The sequence below is a fragment of the Canis aureus genome, chromosome 4 (genome assembly GCF_053574225.1).
Source record: "Canis aureus isolate CA01 chromosome 4, VMU_Caureus_v.1.0, whole genome shotgun sequence".
Classification (NCBI taxonomy): Eukaryota; Metazoa; Chordata; class Mammalia; order Carnivora; family Canidae; genus Canis; species Canis aureus.
Window position 1 is genome coordinate 85,045,522 of NC_135614.1, and position 15,699 is coordinate 85,061,220.

The following is a 15,699-nucleotide window of genomic DNA, read 5'->3' on the forward strand; positions in this document are numbered from 1 at the left end:
AAAAGGCAGAGGGACCTTCCTCTATGGACTCAACTGCCTCGATGTTCATACTTTGCTGAGGGCAAAAGTCAATATTAGCCCCACGCCCAGGATCCTCTGAGTCTACTTCAACATATAAAAATTCCTTAAGACATTTCCTTTATCTCTAAACCCCCAAGATATGTGTTGGCGATCATCCCCCAAGCACATGACCCACCGATATCCATCTGAAGGGTCTCCTGACTCAGGATTTATTAGATGGTAATAAGTGACCATTTCCCAACAATAGCCAGTCCCCTCAAGGTCCTGGAAACTTTGCTCCCCAAATTCCTCCAAGAATACGCTATCTTCAAACCCCTCCCAACTCCCAGGTACATAATCAGCCTCCCCTCACAGGCCCAGGGCAGCAGCTCTTCCTGCCCACGGGTCCTGTCCCCGTGCATTAATAAAACCACCATTTTGCACCAAAGATGTCTCAAGAATGCTTTCTTGGTCGTCGGCTCCAGACCTCACCCATATTCCAAAACTGCATCAAAGAGAACACAGAAGATGTCTTTGGAGAGACTCATTTTCCCTCTGTTTTCAGTTTGTTAGTGAAGATTCTGCCTTTGTGGTAGAGCAGTGGCTTTCTTGAAGAAAAGGACCAACGTACTGCCCATGATCCCAGCATCCAGCGACTGCCTGGGCAGGGGAGCCCCAGCCAAGGTCACCAGGAACCTATAAGAGAAGCCACATTCCACGTGGAAAATGTTGATCTTGAAAGAAAGAATGTTGAGCTCAAACAACCACCCGGCAGGAGGTAGGAAATCTTGAGTTTAACTTAAATATTCTGAAAGATGCAGTCGATGGAATACTGGTGTTGAAGAGGAATTGTACTTTTCAAATGAAAAAAAAGTTTGAGGAGGACGATAGAAGTGAAGACTCCAGAACAAAAGCCCTCAATCCTCTCTGCACCTTAGAATTGTCCCTGAGTAAGGGCCAGGCAGGGCTAGGTCTGGAGAGATAGGGACTGGGCCACGGAATCCGCCTCACAGAAATCCGAAAAATGTGGAGATGAAAGGAAACCAGAGGTACACAAAGCAGACCACCCCTGTCCCAGGTGCCAGACGTGAGGCCTTTGTTATAACAGCTACTTGTGACAACAAAAAATTACCACTGGACCCCAAGAAGGATGTAAGCCATTAAAAGTGCTCTCACTGGGCCTTACTCAATGGCGGTACCAATAGAGACGTTGAAAGGATTTAGGTGCCAGGGTTGGCTTTCAGTAGAAGCCCAGCCTAAAGGCCCTGTGCGGCAGCCAGGTCGGGACCCCTCTCACGCCTGAGAGTTTTTTCTGCATCCTTGCTTGCTCAACTTCTATTGCTTTGCTCATTCTCCTTTGTCCACAAGATTCATTCTTCAATTCCATGAAGACAAGAACCTAGCTCTCCCTCTTCACCCCCACGGCATGTTTCCTCAATCCCACAGACCAAACCTAGGGTTATTTATCTTGAGTGGAAGCTTATTTCAGAAGTAAAAAACCTATTTTTAACAGCTTATCTATCATTGGTCTAGTAATAAGGAAAAATGGTTTTAGTCCCATAATTTATGGTAGCCGATTGAGAAACTTTAGGTGATTTACTTGTTTAGTCTTCACATTCGTATTTTATTTATACAGTGAAATGTTTAGTCTATAGACAGCATCTTTGGTATCTATCTCTCTATCTCCCTATAAAGCATATTTTGGAATCAAATTGCCTAGGGGTAAAGGTGGGGACTTCCTCTTTCATTTTTTCCTTTCTCTTTCTTTTTCTTTCTTTCTTTCTTTCTTTCTTTCTTTCTTTCTTTCTTTCTTTCTTTCTTTTCTTTCTCTTTCTTCTTTCTTTCTTCTTTCTTTTCTTTCTTTCTTTCTTTCTTTCTCTTTCTTCTTTCTTTTCTTTCTTTCTTCTTTCTTTTCTTTCTTTCTTTCTTTCTCTTTCTTCTTTCTTTTCTTTCTTTCTTCTTTCTTTTCTTTCTTTCTTTCTTTCTCTTTCTTCTTTCTTTTCTTTCTTTCTTCTTTCTTTTCTTTCTTTCTTTCTTTCTTTTCTTTCTCTTTCTTCTTTCTTTTCTTTCTTTCTTCTTTCTTTTCTTTCTTTCTTTCTTTCTTTCTTTCTTTCTTTCTTTCTTTCTCTTTCTTCTTTCTTTTCTTTCTTTCTTCTTTCCTTTCTTTCTTTCTTTCTTTCTTTCTTTCTTTCTTTCTCTTTCTTCTTTCTTTTCTTTCTTTCTTCTTTCTTTTCTTTCTTTCTTTCTTTCTTTCTTTCTTTCTTTCTTTCTTTCTCTTTCTTTCTTCTTTCTTTCTTTCTTTCTTTCTTTCTTTCTTTCTTTCTTTCTTTCTCTTTCTCTCTCTTTCTTCTTTCTTTCTTTCTCTTTCTTTCTTTCTTTCTTTCTTTCTTTCTTTCTTTCTTTCTTTCTTATTGCAGGACCATGGGCCAGTTATGTAACTTTCTTTCTCTCATTTACCTCCTCTGAGAAAAGAGGGTAATTTCTTTCTTTTTTTTAAAGATTTTATTTATTTATTCATAAGAGACACAGAGACAGAGAGAGGCAGAGACACAGGTGGAGGGAGAAGCAGGATCCATGCAGGGAGCCCGATGTGGGACTCGGTCCCAGGACCCCAGGATCATGCCCTGGGCCAAAGACAGACGCTCAAACGCTGAGCCACCCAGTCATCTCAAGAAGGTAGTTTCTACTTCACAGTAGAGAATAAATAAGATAGTGTATGTATATGTAAACAAACAATACTTGGAGCATATCAATCCTTTAACCAGAAGCTCATATATTTATACGAATTTTAAAATATAATGATAGAATATAGATGTTCCATATTCTCTTCAATAACAGACACATTTATATAGCATAGTATAATATGTATCTATATAATTAATAATATATTACATACATTTTTCTAATATATCCTAAATTTGTATATCACTTATGTTAAGATTTGTTTATGTGATACCAGCACTCAGAGTGTGAATTAGAAATCGACTATTTTTTTTTTTTTATTTTTAGGTGATTCTTTTTTTTTTTTTTTTTTGAGAAAGTATATAGTACCCTCATTTTTACTGGTTTTCCAATATTTCATTTTTTATGGTAAAAAATATCTATTTACTTTTAAATCTAAATGAAAGCCATTCTTCAAATTTGTTGTAGGTAAGGTACCAAACAATGAGAGCTTAACATCAATCTTACTAAATTCTTTTGCCTACCATAATCTGTTTGACACTATTAACACGAACAGTATCCAGGATCATTTGGTATGCATTTCAGATGAAAATTCTATTAGTTTCTTTTCGAAATTGAAAATAGTTAATCACAAACTATTAATGTACTTTAATTTGATTTGCTATTGGAGAAGGTAATTGCTCTATTTTATAATCAGTTAGTGAAATAGTTACAAACAGCAAAATTGAACAAAGAAGGATGTTTTCTCTAATTTCATGAGCTTATAACTGAGAAAATAGATAATTGAATGACATTTTTAATTTGAGTACTCACAGCACCAAATTATTAAAGTATCAGCCTTAATAATCAGAGTAAGTATAAAGGGCTTACTTCTGCTTTTCACAAAACTTGGACATTTATTTAAAAATATCAAACCTGGATAGAATGAGGTCAAATACCAATATGTATATATCTCAATAGATATCGCTGCAATATTAGAACGACTTAGTAAGAATCACTGGAAAATTTAGAATTGGAAATAATGGGAAAAGATTATCCTTGTTTGTAAAAGTACTGATGTGCATGTCAACTGAAAAAAAAAAAAACTTAATGTCATTACCTTTGTTTTAAATCAAAGAAATAGGGGATCCCTGGGTGGCTCAGCAGTTTAGTGCCTGCCTTTGGCCCAGGGTGTGATCCTGGAGTCCCAGTATTGAGTCCACGATCAGGCTCCCTGCATGGAGCCTGCTTCTCCCTCTGACTGTGTCTCTGCCTCTCTCTCTCTGTGTTTCTCATTAGTAAATAAATAAAATCTTAAAAAAATAAATAAATTGAAGAAATATTTGCTTCAATATCTTCTTATCTTAGATGCATTGGTTATTACTGATTTTTTTTACTTCATTAAAAATATTTACCATATTTGGTAAGTTATAATACTAGAAGTGTTATGGTTTATCACACGTTATAAAAGGGACTGGAAATAACTGAAATAATGGTAAGACTTTTAATGGGAACCTGGATGTAATTGTTTGGTGAAAATGAGCAAATATAAGCAGTTTAATTGGCTTTAGTGAAGTGTGTTTCAAGGAAGGTGAATAAAACAAGGTGACAGATTTATGGGTTATATAAAGAAGAGAAAATGAGGGTAGAAAGATAATTTCAGGCAGGTAATGAATATCAGATTAAGGAATATAGCTTTTATTAAGTGGACATGGGGAGAAAGTAAAGTCTTTTGAGAAGAGTAGTGATCAGGTTATTGCAGTGTTTCCAGTAAGGGTGAGAAATGATGATTATTGAGGTCTAGAATGTAAGCTAGGAAAGCATCCCTTCCCTCTACATCACAAAGCAATGTAGAATGAATGAAAACCGATGTCTAGATTCCTAGAACTATCCCAGTGAACGAAAGGGCTGCTTTAGGAAATGGGGCAGGAAAGAGAGGGAATGCTGTTTTGGGCTTTCAATATTCGCACAGAGAAAATAAGAATGAAATGATACAGAAGTGAAGAATGATCCACAGCCACTAATTCTTCTTCCAATATGTGTTTGGAGGCCGGTGAGGATGGGAGATTATAGGGCACACACACACACACACAAAACTAGGAGTAAACCCCCTGGAAGCACAGAATGCGAAGATGGTAAAAGTAAATCTGGCATTGAGACAGAATTAGTCCTAGGACACGCATAGTGTGTCCTAAGCTGCAATAAACCAACACATAATTTTTTTTTTTTCAGTGACAAGGTTGAAAAGGACAATAAGTAAAAAAAAAAATGCTATTTTGTTTGTAATTAGAAACTCACTTTTGATTGAGTAGAAATGAAGAACTAGTTGAAGTTTCTAAAATGAATTTCTAGAATTTTTATTTTATTTTTTTATTTTTTTATTTTTTTATTTTTATTTTTTGAATTTCTAGAATTATACGTATTCCTTAACATACTTTAACAATTTCATCAAATGCTGGAATAAGAAAAGAGAAAGTCAGAGATGTCTTATGCTTTAGACTGACTTGCTAACCATTTATTGAATCAACTATAAGACGATTGACTTGTTGATGGGAAGAACACCAGGTTTGTCGCACTCACGGTTTATGAGTTAGATTGAAGGAAAGATACTAACTAGGTGACCTTGTAAAAATGTTAATGGTATTTACCATTAGAGAGATACTGGGAGCTCCTCTCTGGAACATGCTTCGAGCAGGATATATCTAGTCTCTGTGTGGCTCAATGGAAAACCCAGAAATCATGGGTTTAGGAGTCATGGCTGACAGGCGATTAGGACATAGTAATAGAAACATATTTCCATTTAATGAGCATTATACAGAGAAGGAGTTTTGAAATCAAAACAGTTTTTTTTTGTGTGTGTGGCCCATTACTCAAAACCTCTTCTATTAAGAGGTAATGACAACCTGTTTCAATAAAAGATAAAGAGACCTGCTGGGGGTGCCTGTGTGGTGTGGTGTAGTGGGCTAAGCATCCACGCAGGGTTGTGAGATCAAGGGCTGCAATGGGGTCCACCCTCAGCAGGGAGTCTATTTGAGATTCTCTCTCTCCCTCTCCCTCGGCCCCTCCGCTCCTCTCTCTCTCTCAAATAATAAATAAATAAATCTTTAAAAAAAAGAGAGACAGAGACATTCTTAGAAGTTGCTTCAGACACTTTTGGTTCCTCCAGAAAAAGAAATTTCTTCTGTTTCTTCCTTTTCTCTTTGATTTGTATCCTTAGTAAAGGTTGGTGTGAACACAGCCACGGGCCTGATTCGACGGTTAACCTTTGTTTTAACGCAGGGAATTATCTGGGAGTCTTCCACAAATTAGTATTCATTTTATTCATTGAGAATGAAGGCAATGTGTAGTATTATTTTAATTACTATTGTCCAAAGTACACATATGGGGAAAAAGAGAGTATCCTTTTTCTCTCCTTTTGTCCATCTTTTGAAGAATTATACTTTCATGGGGATTTCTTCTTTACCTGTTCACGTAATATTTATATTTGACTCAATTATTTTGGAATTGCTTTGCACATCTCTTAATTCAATAAACCTGACCCAAGATCAACTGAGTTTCACTGATTATCTAATACATCCTTAGCATTTTACACACAGAAATAAACCTCAGAACACTGTGAAAAGAATGGTTGATTGATTTTACCCATGAGACTAATGAGATATAGGAAAGTTAAGAAAAATATAATTTAGTTAGCCTCAGCAAATCTGAAACCGTTTTTGCCCTAGGGTTATATCTTCCTTCATATTTTGCAGTTATTAGAAAATCGTGCATATTAAGTCACAAAATCCCCCATATTTTCGCCTATGGTCTCCTTTTCATTCTACTTCACCTCCTACCATTTTTGGCTTGGTTTAATTTTCATCTCTTCTTCTTCTCAGTCCTGTCAGACTGTTTTTTTTTTGTTTTTTTTTTTTTATCCTACTTGTGCCACCTACTCAGATCTTCATAAATATTTTGGTTTCATTAAATAGTCACCTGATATGTCTCTAAATGCAAAAATGTAACTTCTAGGGAACTATACGTTTGCTATCTAGAGATCTGAGGTTATGTGAGCAGCAACTAGTTTTCCCTAATTTGGTCCTTTCATATATCAAGGCAGTCTAATTACATCACTGCAATAAATATCCCACGAACCTTAAATCTCGAAGATTTGGTGGTTAGGCAATAGGCTTTTTCCCTGTGTCCTTATTCCAGAATCCAAGTGCCGTTACTTCTTTTATTTTTTTAAAATAATGGTTTTCCACTATTTCATGCATTTTGTGATTCACCACCATAACACACAGTTGTGTATTAAGCGTTTATAAACTATGAACTCATTGCTAGGTGCTTTGCTATCTTTTTAGAGTTAAAAAGTGTATTCATTTGTGTGATATGTTGCTCCAATGTGTTCAAATGACTATCGCACCTCACTTTATAATTCTTTTGGCTTTAAAATTCATTTTTTTCAAAGATTTATATATTTATTTGGGAGAGAGAGAAAAAAAGAAAGAGAGTAGTGGGGAAAAGGCAGAGGGAGATGGAGAGAAGCAGACTCCCCCCTAAGCACAGAGCTGGACCCGGGGCTCCTTCTCAAGGTCGTGAGATCACGACCTGAGCCAAAAATAAGAATTGGGCCCTTAACCAACTATGCCAGCCAGGCACCCCAGTTTTAAAAATTCTTAACAAGAAAAGCAAAGAAGAATTACGTGCTAATGGGGATTTACTCGTTATACACATATCTTAGACATCTTCATATGTCTTCATATGTTTATTCATAAATCATATGTACACATGTCAAATATACCTTCATGTTTATGTGTACATTATACATACGTATAAGACATATAAAAGCATAGTCATAGTATGTGTGTATATATGCACTTATACATGCGATGTAATAATATGAACTTGAGAACTTGATCTTTTAAAAAGTAACCTAAAATGTATGGTACTGTTGAAATACCAATTTTTAGCTATTAGATGATTTACTTTCATTTGCCCACTAACTATCCTAGATATCTCACTTTGAAACAAGAAATTTCAGCAAATAAACTCCTGGGGAGTTTTACTACTCCTTGATCTTCTAAGCAGAGATGAGCAAAACTCAGATCAGCAATATCAATGCCCATAAGCTGTATTTTAAAAGTGCTTAAAAATGAAGCCTATGTATAAATCTACTTTTTGGGTTAATATGTGATGCTCCATGTTAATATTATGGGCTGATTATGTTCTTTAAAATGTAATATGTTGAGATCCTAACCCCCTTGTACCTCAGAATGGAGATAGAGTCCATAAAGAGGTAATAATGTTAAAATAAGATCATTAGTGTGAGCTCTAAAACGGTATGACTGATGTCCTTAAAAGAAGGGGAAATTGGGGCACCTGGGTGGCTCAGTGGTTGAGCATCTGCCTTTGGCTCAGGTCGTGATCCCAGGGTCCTGGAACTGAGTCCCACATTGGGCTCCTGCAGGGAGCCTGCTTCTCCCTCTGTCTGTGTCTCTGCCTCTCTGTCTCTGTGTCTCTCATGAATAAATAAAAAGGAGTATAGTGTTCTACATATCTGAAAAAATATTTTATATATTACAAACAATAATAGTATGAAAAATAATCTGTATGTTTGTACAAATACAAATCTGAGTACTAGTTTATAACTAAATACATACTTTATCAAATAAATGATAATATTTTAAAATTTGGCTTCAATTTGTGAATAATGTGAAAAGGAAAATAGCTAATGATTTGAAATACATTAGTACTAATTGCTCTGCAGCTCAAATATCTGGAATCAAAAGGAGATCTAATTCGGTAAGTTAGAATACTTGCATGTAGCTTCATGTAATTTAATTAACTTTGGAAAACAGGGCATTCTGTCAGAGAATATAATCACTTAGTAAAATGAACAATGGTATAAGCATGAAAAACTCCAGTTAAATTTCTATCCAATTAACTCAATTCAATAGTTTTAATAATTTGGTTCTTATTGATAGGTGTATGTGTATGGTTTATGGTGGCATATGTATAAATGTGCATTTGTATATTTACATTAATACACAAACATATTGGTGCTACCTACTAATTAAGGAAAGAATGAATAGATCTAGGTTTGACACAAGTCTACAACATATTAATGAAAGAGTAATATTTGTTCAGGAAATATAAATGCCTTTGGGAAGGCATGTATCATTTATCTACCAATAATATTGCATTATTGTGGAAGCTGCTTCATCTCTCCAAAGTTATTAATAATATATGCATTTTAATAACTTCTCTGGGGATGAAGTTAAAAGTTAGTAAACAAAATTAAGACTTTTAACGTTTTCCCAAATTGATAAAAAAATAACTTTAAGTATGGCTAAAATCACATCAAATAAATGTAAAAGAAATGGCACCATCAGAAAAATGCAAATGTGCATTGCCAATTGTTCCCTCCAAAATAAATGCAGCTAATATATTTAATAGGCCTTTAGCATGAGTAAAGAGAACAGTTCAAATCCCATTTGAAAATTCAAATGAAATAGTATGCTTACCTCCATTTCATTACCAGTTAGGCAAACTGTCTTTAAAATACACTGTAAATAAAAACACTGCCTTAAAAAAAAACAAACACTGCCTTATTTGCCATTTTTGGACCTTGTGTGCATGTAAAAATAGAAATATCCAACTAGTCTTTGAAGCCAGACAAGAATGGATAACATCCTGAAGTAGTGAGTGTATCAGGAGATTCTCAAAAAGCAACTATAAGCTATTCTATCTTAAGCTATTCTATCCCACACCTGATCTGGGATATTGTAAAGGAGACATACATATGTACGTATACAATTGAGAGATCAGAAATTAATTATATTTATAGATCTCATTCCCTTAAAAACAGTTGGATCGGATTGTCTCCTTTTCCCTTTAGCAGGAATATAGTTTAACCAGAGAGAATGGGTCAAATAAAATATTTTCGGTTTGGGGGTAGGGTGGGGATTTCTTTCTTTTTGAGTGAAGTAAGCGCTGGAGTACACATTCATGACTTTTGGGTAAGAGATCAAAATTACAAATGGTCTTACTCTATCAGTAAGAGGATGCTTTCTATGTATGCTTCCTTTCCTGTTTCAGGTGAAACTGTGAAAGGGAGGGAGGAAAATGATTGTTGAAACATGCAGGAAGATATTTTGGAACTGAACATTGAAAAACGAGATGTGCTGTTCTTTGAATTGAAGTATCTGTAACTAGTGCACGAAAAAGTCTTAGAAGAATATTTTGGCAAGCTCTCGTGAATCTCCAAAGCAAATTGTAGGCCTTGGGGATGAATTTTGATTATGTACTGGATTTCGAACTAAGTTGGAGAAATTTTAATCAAAGCTTTTGCTTAAAATTGAGTTTGGAATAAGTGGACAGCACTAAGGAATGATTATGAAAATTTCAGAATTGTTGCTAGGAGGGTATACTGCGCAATTTCAAGATGTCTCCTCTGTAAGAATGACCTCCATTTTAGCAGTTCCTATGCTTCTCCATATCAATGATATTTTAATTTTATTAGAAAAAGGAATTTAAAAAAAAAAGAAAAAGGAATTTATAGATATCCTTATCTGTTATGTCAGGCACTCAGAAATAAGCATGTGAGGCCAAGATATTTACTGTCATCTATTGGGCATTGTTGAAGAAACAGTACAATGGAGAAGAAATATTATGATTAATGTTGAATTTTGAGTTACCAAACCAAACATTAAAAAATGTTTCCCATATTTCCCAAAGGAGTTTGCTATTTTGTAGTTTACAAAAATACATATAGTATTGGAACATTAGAGACTGTCAGGATAGAAGCAGTAGAGTCTTATTAAACCAGTAAGCCTGAACATAGAAATGTGTGCAGTGAAATTTGGCACAGTTTTTAAATTTGGATAGTGAAATTAGCTTATAGCTTTCTGGCAGCCAAAGCACAAAGAGAATTGGGCTCAGCTACAAGTTTCAAAACTTGTAACTAGAATGTTGGTTTTAGGAACAAGTTTCAAAATTCATAACTTGTTCATAAAATTAATATACCAGTACACTGAGGAATCATAAGTAGGAAAATGGTGCAATTCTGGCTTCTGGCTTACGTTAGGTGGAGATGCCAACAGAAGGAAAAAACAACACCATTGCCCAGAGATAAACAAGGCAGTATTGAATTCACAAGGTTTCTCTAGAAACCTATAAATAACTGAAATTACTTTCCCTTATAACTGAGTCAGTTTGCTCCAGGGAAAACTGCTCTTCTTGATAGTTTTCAGCAAACCAGCTTGCCAAGGGAGGGAAAAATAAAACAAATTCTTACACATTTCTCTTTCCATAAACTCCCTCCATTAAAAAAAAATGAGTACAACTTCATTTTGGTGACAGCCTACGTGACTAATTTCTCTTAACCATGAATAATTTCAGTTTTACATGTGAGTGTATTAAATATCAGTTTTTCAACACTTCTCAGAAAAGGAAAAAATTGTATGTTTTATTGACAGCTGAGAAAGTTAATTTTGGTTACTTCTTTAATAAAGACAATCCTTAGTGATTTTACATGACATATTCAATAGTGTTCTTATAATAAGCAGAATAACATTTTCTGTGTACAGTTATAATATTCCTCAATCAGCTCAATGACATAACTACAGAATATATTTCCAGAAAGCAGTTTTATGTAGGAACAAGCTACTTGTGCTGTTGTGCGATGATCAGCATGATTTCACAGCAAGATTTGGACTATCTCTATCTATAGCTGTAAAGGTTGAGTTTGAGCTAGATTCACTTGGACAGTTTTTAAAGTGCAGATTCTTTTTTCACACCTTCTAATTACAATTCTACTTCTTAGACTTACTTATTAACCAAGATTTTTAAATAACTAACAACGTAAGTCTGATGCCTATGGTGCCAGGACAATAAATTGGAAAACACTGATTAGGGTTAAAAAAAAAAAAAAAAGTTGGAGGAAGTGGGATTTTTAATTCTGTAAGAAAATATTTTAAAATGATTTTCCCTCCTAACTGAAGAGTTTATTAAAATACAAATAGTAGCAAATAGATTATACTCTCAGTCTTGGAGTTGATATAATCTGTGCTCAAGTTAAAACATATCTATTTGTTAAAAAGTCAAAACAGGAGATAAACTTGATATCTTTAACATAATTAAAAATAAACCTACTCAAATCCATCAAGAGCAAAGCAACATGACACAAAATTCACTTTGTCAAGGTGACAGGATGTAAGTTTGAAAGTTTAAATACAAAAAAAAAAGTAAATAGAATGGTTAATAAAGAGATTTTATTTCTACTGCAAACAAATGGAAAATGCAATAAAAGCATAATTCTATTTATAATTGAATTTCAACAAAAACATGAAATGCTTAGTGATACATTTAATAAAATACATGTAAAACTTGTCCATTTAAAATTATAAAGCTGGTTTATATAACTTAAGATTTAATAGATGAAGACACATACCATGATCATGGATTAGGAGGATCAATATTGTTTAGACATCAAGGTCTCCCAAATTGACCTTTATAGTTCAATTAATACTAGTCAAAATTTGTCTAGTAGGGGACTATCTTTGTCCAAAGAGATATTTAACCTTTAGTCTCAGCTCCTGTGAAGTAATGTCCAAGCCTTTGTATTTCCTACCTGATAGGAGTATCTTTGTTTAGTTGGAGGCCTATGGCTTCTCTGCATAATCTCTGCTAACAATGTGATTTATAGTGGAGAACGTTGAGCCACATCATATCAGTTTGACCCCTAAAGGGTCTGGAAACCAAGGTCAACTATGTGCATGAGCAACCATTTCTATGTGATCCAGCCCTAGTAAAAACTCTTGACACTAAGGCTAAGGTAAGCTTCCAAGATTGGCATAGTCTACTTATATTGCCTCATATTATTGCTTGGAAAAATAGTTTCTTCTGTGCAAGAGTTCACTAGGAGAGAACAACCGGAAGCTCTATACCTTGGTATCTCCAGGGCTTTGCCCTATGTGCCTCTTCCCTCTGCTGATTTTCATCTGTATCTTTTTGTTGTAATAGACTACTACTATGAGTAGAACCTGAAAATAATCATGTAGACCATGAGATCTGTCCTTGGCATCAGAAGTGAGACCTTGGGGACTATATCAGCTATAATAGTGTTTCCCCAACATTCACCACTCACCCAGAACCTTTGAGTGTGAACTTATTTGCAAATAGGTCATTATAGATATAATGAAGTTAAGATGAAGTCTTACTGAATTACAGCAGGACCTAAAATCCTATATGAATGGCAATCTTATAAGAAAAGGAAAAAATTGGCACAGAGACATCAATTCACAGGAAGAATAACACATAAAAATGGAAGTAATGATTGGAATGATGCATCTACAAGCCAGAAAAATCCCAAGGATTGTCAGTGACCATAAGAAGATAGAATGAGGCAAATAATTCTTTTGTAGAGTCTTCAGAAGGGTTAGGACTGTGTTGACTCCTTCATTTTGAGTTTGTAGACTCCAGAACTGTGAAAGAAAAAAAATTCTGTTATTTTATTTTATTATTTTATCATTTATTATTAATTTTTAAAGATTTTATTTATTTATTTATGAGAGATACAGAGAAAGAGGCAGAGACACAGGCAGAGGGAGAAGCAAGCTCCATGCAGGAAGCCCAAAGTGGGACTCGATCCCGGGACTCCAGGATCATGCCCTGGGCTGAAGCAGGTGCTAAACCGCTGAACTACCCCAGGATCCCCAATTTCTCTTATTTTAAACTATGCAGTTTGTGCTTACTACAACAGCCCTAGGAAACTAATATAAAGACTCCCAATTTAACAGAATTTCATCAAGAATTTTATAGAAACTATTTTATTCTAAAATATTTATGGAAGCACAAGTGACCCTCCAAAAAAAAGCAATTTTACAAAAGAAGGAAAGAAAGAAAGATAGAAAGAAAGAAAGAAAGAAAGAAAGAAAGAAAGCCAGCTAAAGGGGTCACACTAATTGATTTCAAGACATTCTATAAAGCTACTTTAATCAAGACATGGGATGCCTTGGTAGCACAGTGGTTGAGCATTTGCCTTCAGCTCACGTCTTGATCCCGGGATGTTGGGATCGAGTCCCACATCGGGCTCCCTGGAGCTGGCTTGTCCCTCTGCCTGCATCTCTGCCTCTCTCTCTGTGTCTCTCATAAATAAATAAAATCTGAAAAAAAATGATATTGGCATAAAGATTTACATTCACATCATTGGAAGAGGATATAATCCAGAAAAAAACTTACATGTATATATAATCAGTTGACTTATTTTTATTTTTATTTTGTTCGATTGACTTTTTAAAGTATTATTCCAAGGCAATTAATGAAGAGAAAGGTGATTTTTTAACTAACTGTTCTGGAAAAACAGGAAAGCAATCTGGGGGAAAAAAAAACAACCTTTGCTTGTCTTACATCAATATAAAAATTTACATGACATGTAGATCTAAATGTAAAATGTTAAACTATAAGACTTATGGTGGGGAAAATACATAGGAGAAAACTGTGTCCTTGGAGTAAAAACAAATTTCTTCGGATGCACAAAGCACACACACACACACACACACACACACACACACACAAAAGGAAAAACTGATCCTGTAAAACTTGAGCACATCTACTATTTGAAAGACTTAAGACAAAAATAAGTCAGAAGTGGAAGAAAACATCCTCAATTTTTATATTTGGCAATGAAGTTTTATCCAGGATAGATAAATAATGCTTACATTTCAGTAATTAGAGCACAACAATTAAACAAATACAAATGGGTCAAATTTAACATGAAATTTCACAAAAGAATATATTTTTTCATATGCATAGCCTATAAGCACATATAAAAGTACTAAGCATCCTTTGTACTCAGAGAAATGCACTGAATTTCAACAACACTGTGATGAGATACACTACGCACCCGTTAGCATGTCGGAAATTAAAGAGGGATAAGGTGGCCGGAATGTGGAGTCACCACAGTACATGTACATTACAGGTAAGAATGTAAAGTAATACATCAGCTATGGAAACTATTTTCAAGTTTTTATTATTTTTTTAATAATTTATTTTTTATTCATGAGAGACACACAGAGAGAGACAGAGACACAGGCAGAGAGAGAAGCAGGATCCCTGTGGGGACCCCAATGTGGGACTCGATCCTGGGACCCTGGGGTCAGACCCTGAGCCAAAGGCAGACCCTCAACCTCTGAGCCACCCGTGTGTCCCATCAAGATTTTTTCTAACTGTACAAATACACTTAACCATACTACCTGTCATTTTAGCCTTAATCTCATACACAAGTCTGCACTTGAATGTCCACAGCAACTTCCTTTAGAATAGTCTCAAAGTGGAAAGAAACCAAATGCCTGCCAGCAGGTGAATGGGTACCAAACATACAATGGAATGCTACCCAGTAATAAAAAGGAATGGCCTACTGCATCCATGCCACAAAAGGGGGGAATTTTAAAAGAACGCTGCTAAAAAAATACATAAAAAACAAAAAAGACCGAAAAATAAAATAATGCTGCTGAGTCAAAGAAGCTAAGATGTGATCCTATGTTTATAAAATGTTATAAAATGTAAATACACCTATAGTGAAGAAAGCACTTACATTCCTCCAACTAATGAAATAAATCATTATCTTTGTGTAGTCTAATTTTTAGTTTTATGTATCATAAGATCATTTTAAACACATCACTAATATACATACTAAATAACTGAGTAAGATGAATATCTCTGCATATATTCATGGGTATCAAATTTGTTCTTTACTCATTTGCAATCTTTCCAAGTTGGGAATTAAAAAAAAAAAAAAGAAAGAAAGAAAGAAACAACTTTCATCTGTAAAAGCAATTCAATAGAGTCACTAAAATGTTCAATAATTGACTAAAATTACTACTTTAAAGCTACTTTATAGGTTTTCTCAAGATAGACACTAAGAGCGAAGCACTTCTTTTTTTTCTTATAGAATCATAAAACTCTTATCATCACTTTATCAATTTATAATGATTTTCTGACAGTAAAAGGCAGAGAGGGAATAGCACTACCACCCTAATAACAGTATTCAGGGCC

At 34.8% G+C, this 15,699-nt stretch overlaps 1 long non-coding RNA gene across 1 annotated transcript in view; it reads right to left on the reverse strand.

The window, feature by feature from the left end:
- Window positions 1-12,008: 12,008 nt before the first annotated feature.
- The window catches only part of LOC144313068 (uncharacterized), a 49,688-nt gene continuing 45,997 nt past the window's right edge, over window positions 12,009-15,699 (reverse strand). The window contains exon 4 of the long non-coding RNA XR_013378787.1: window positions 12,009-13,127. This is a non-coding gene — a long non-coding RNA (uncharacterized LOC144313068). The remainder of the gene's footprint in view (window positions 13,128-15,699) is intronic.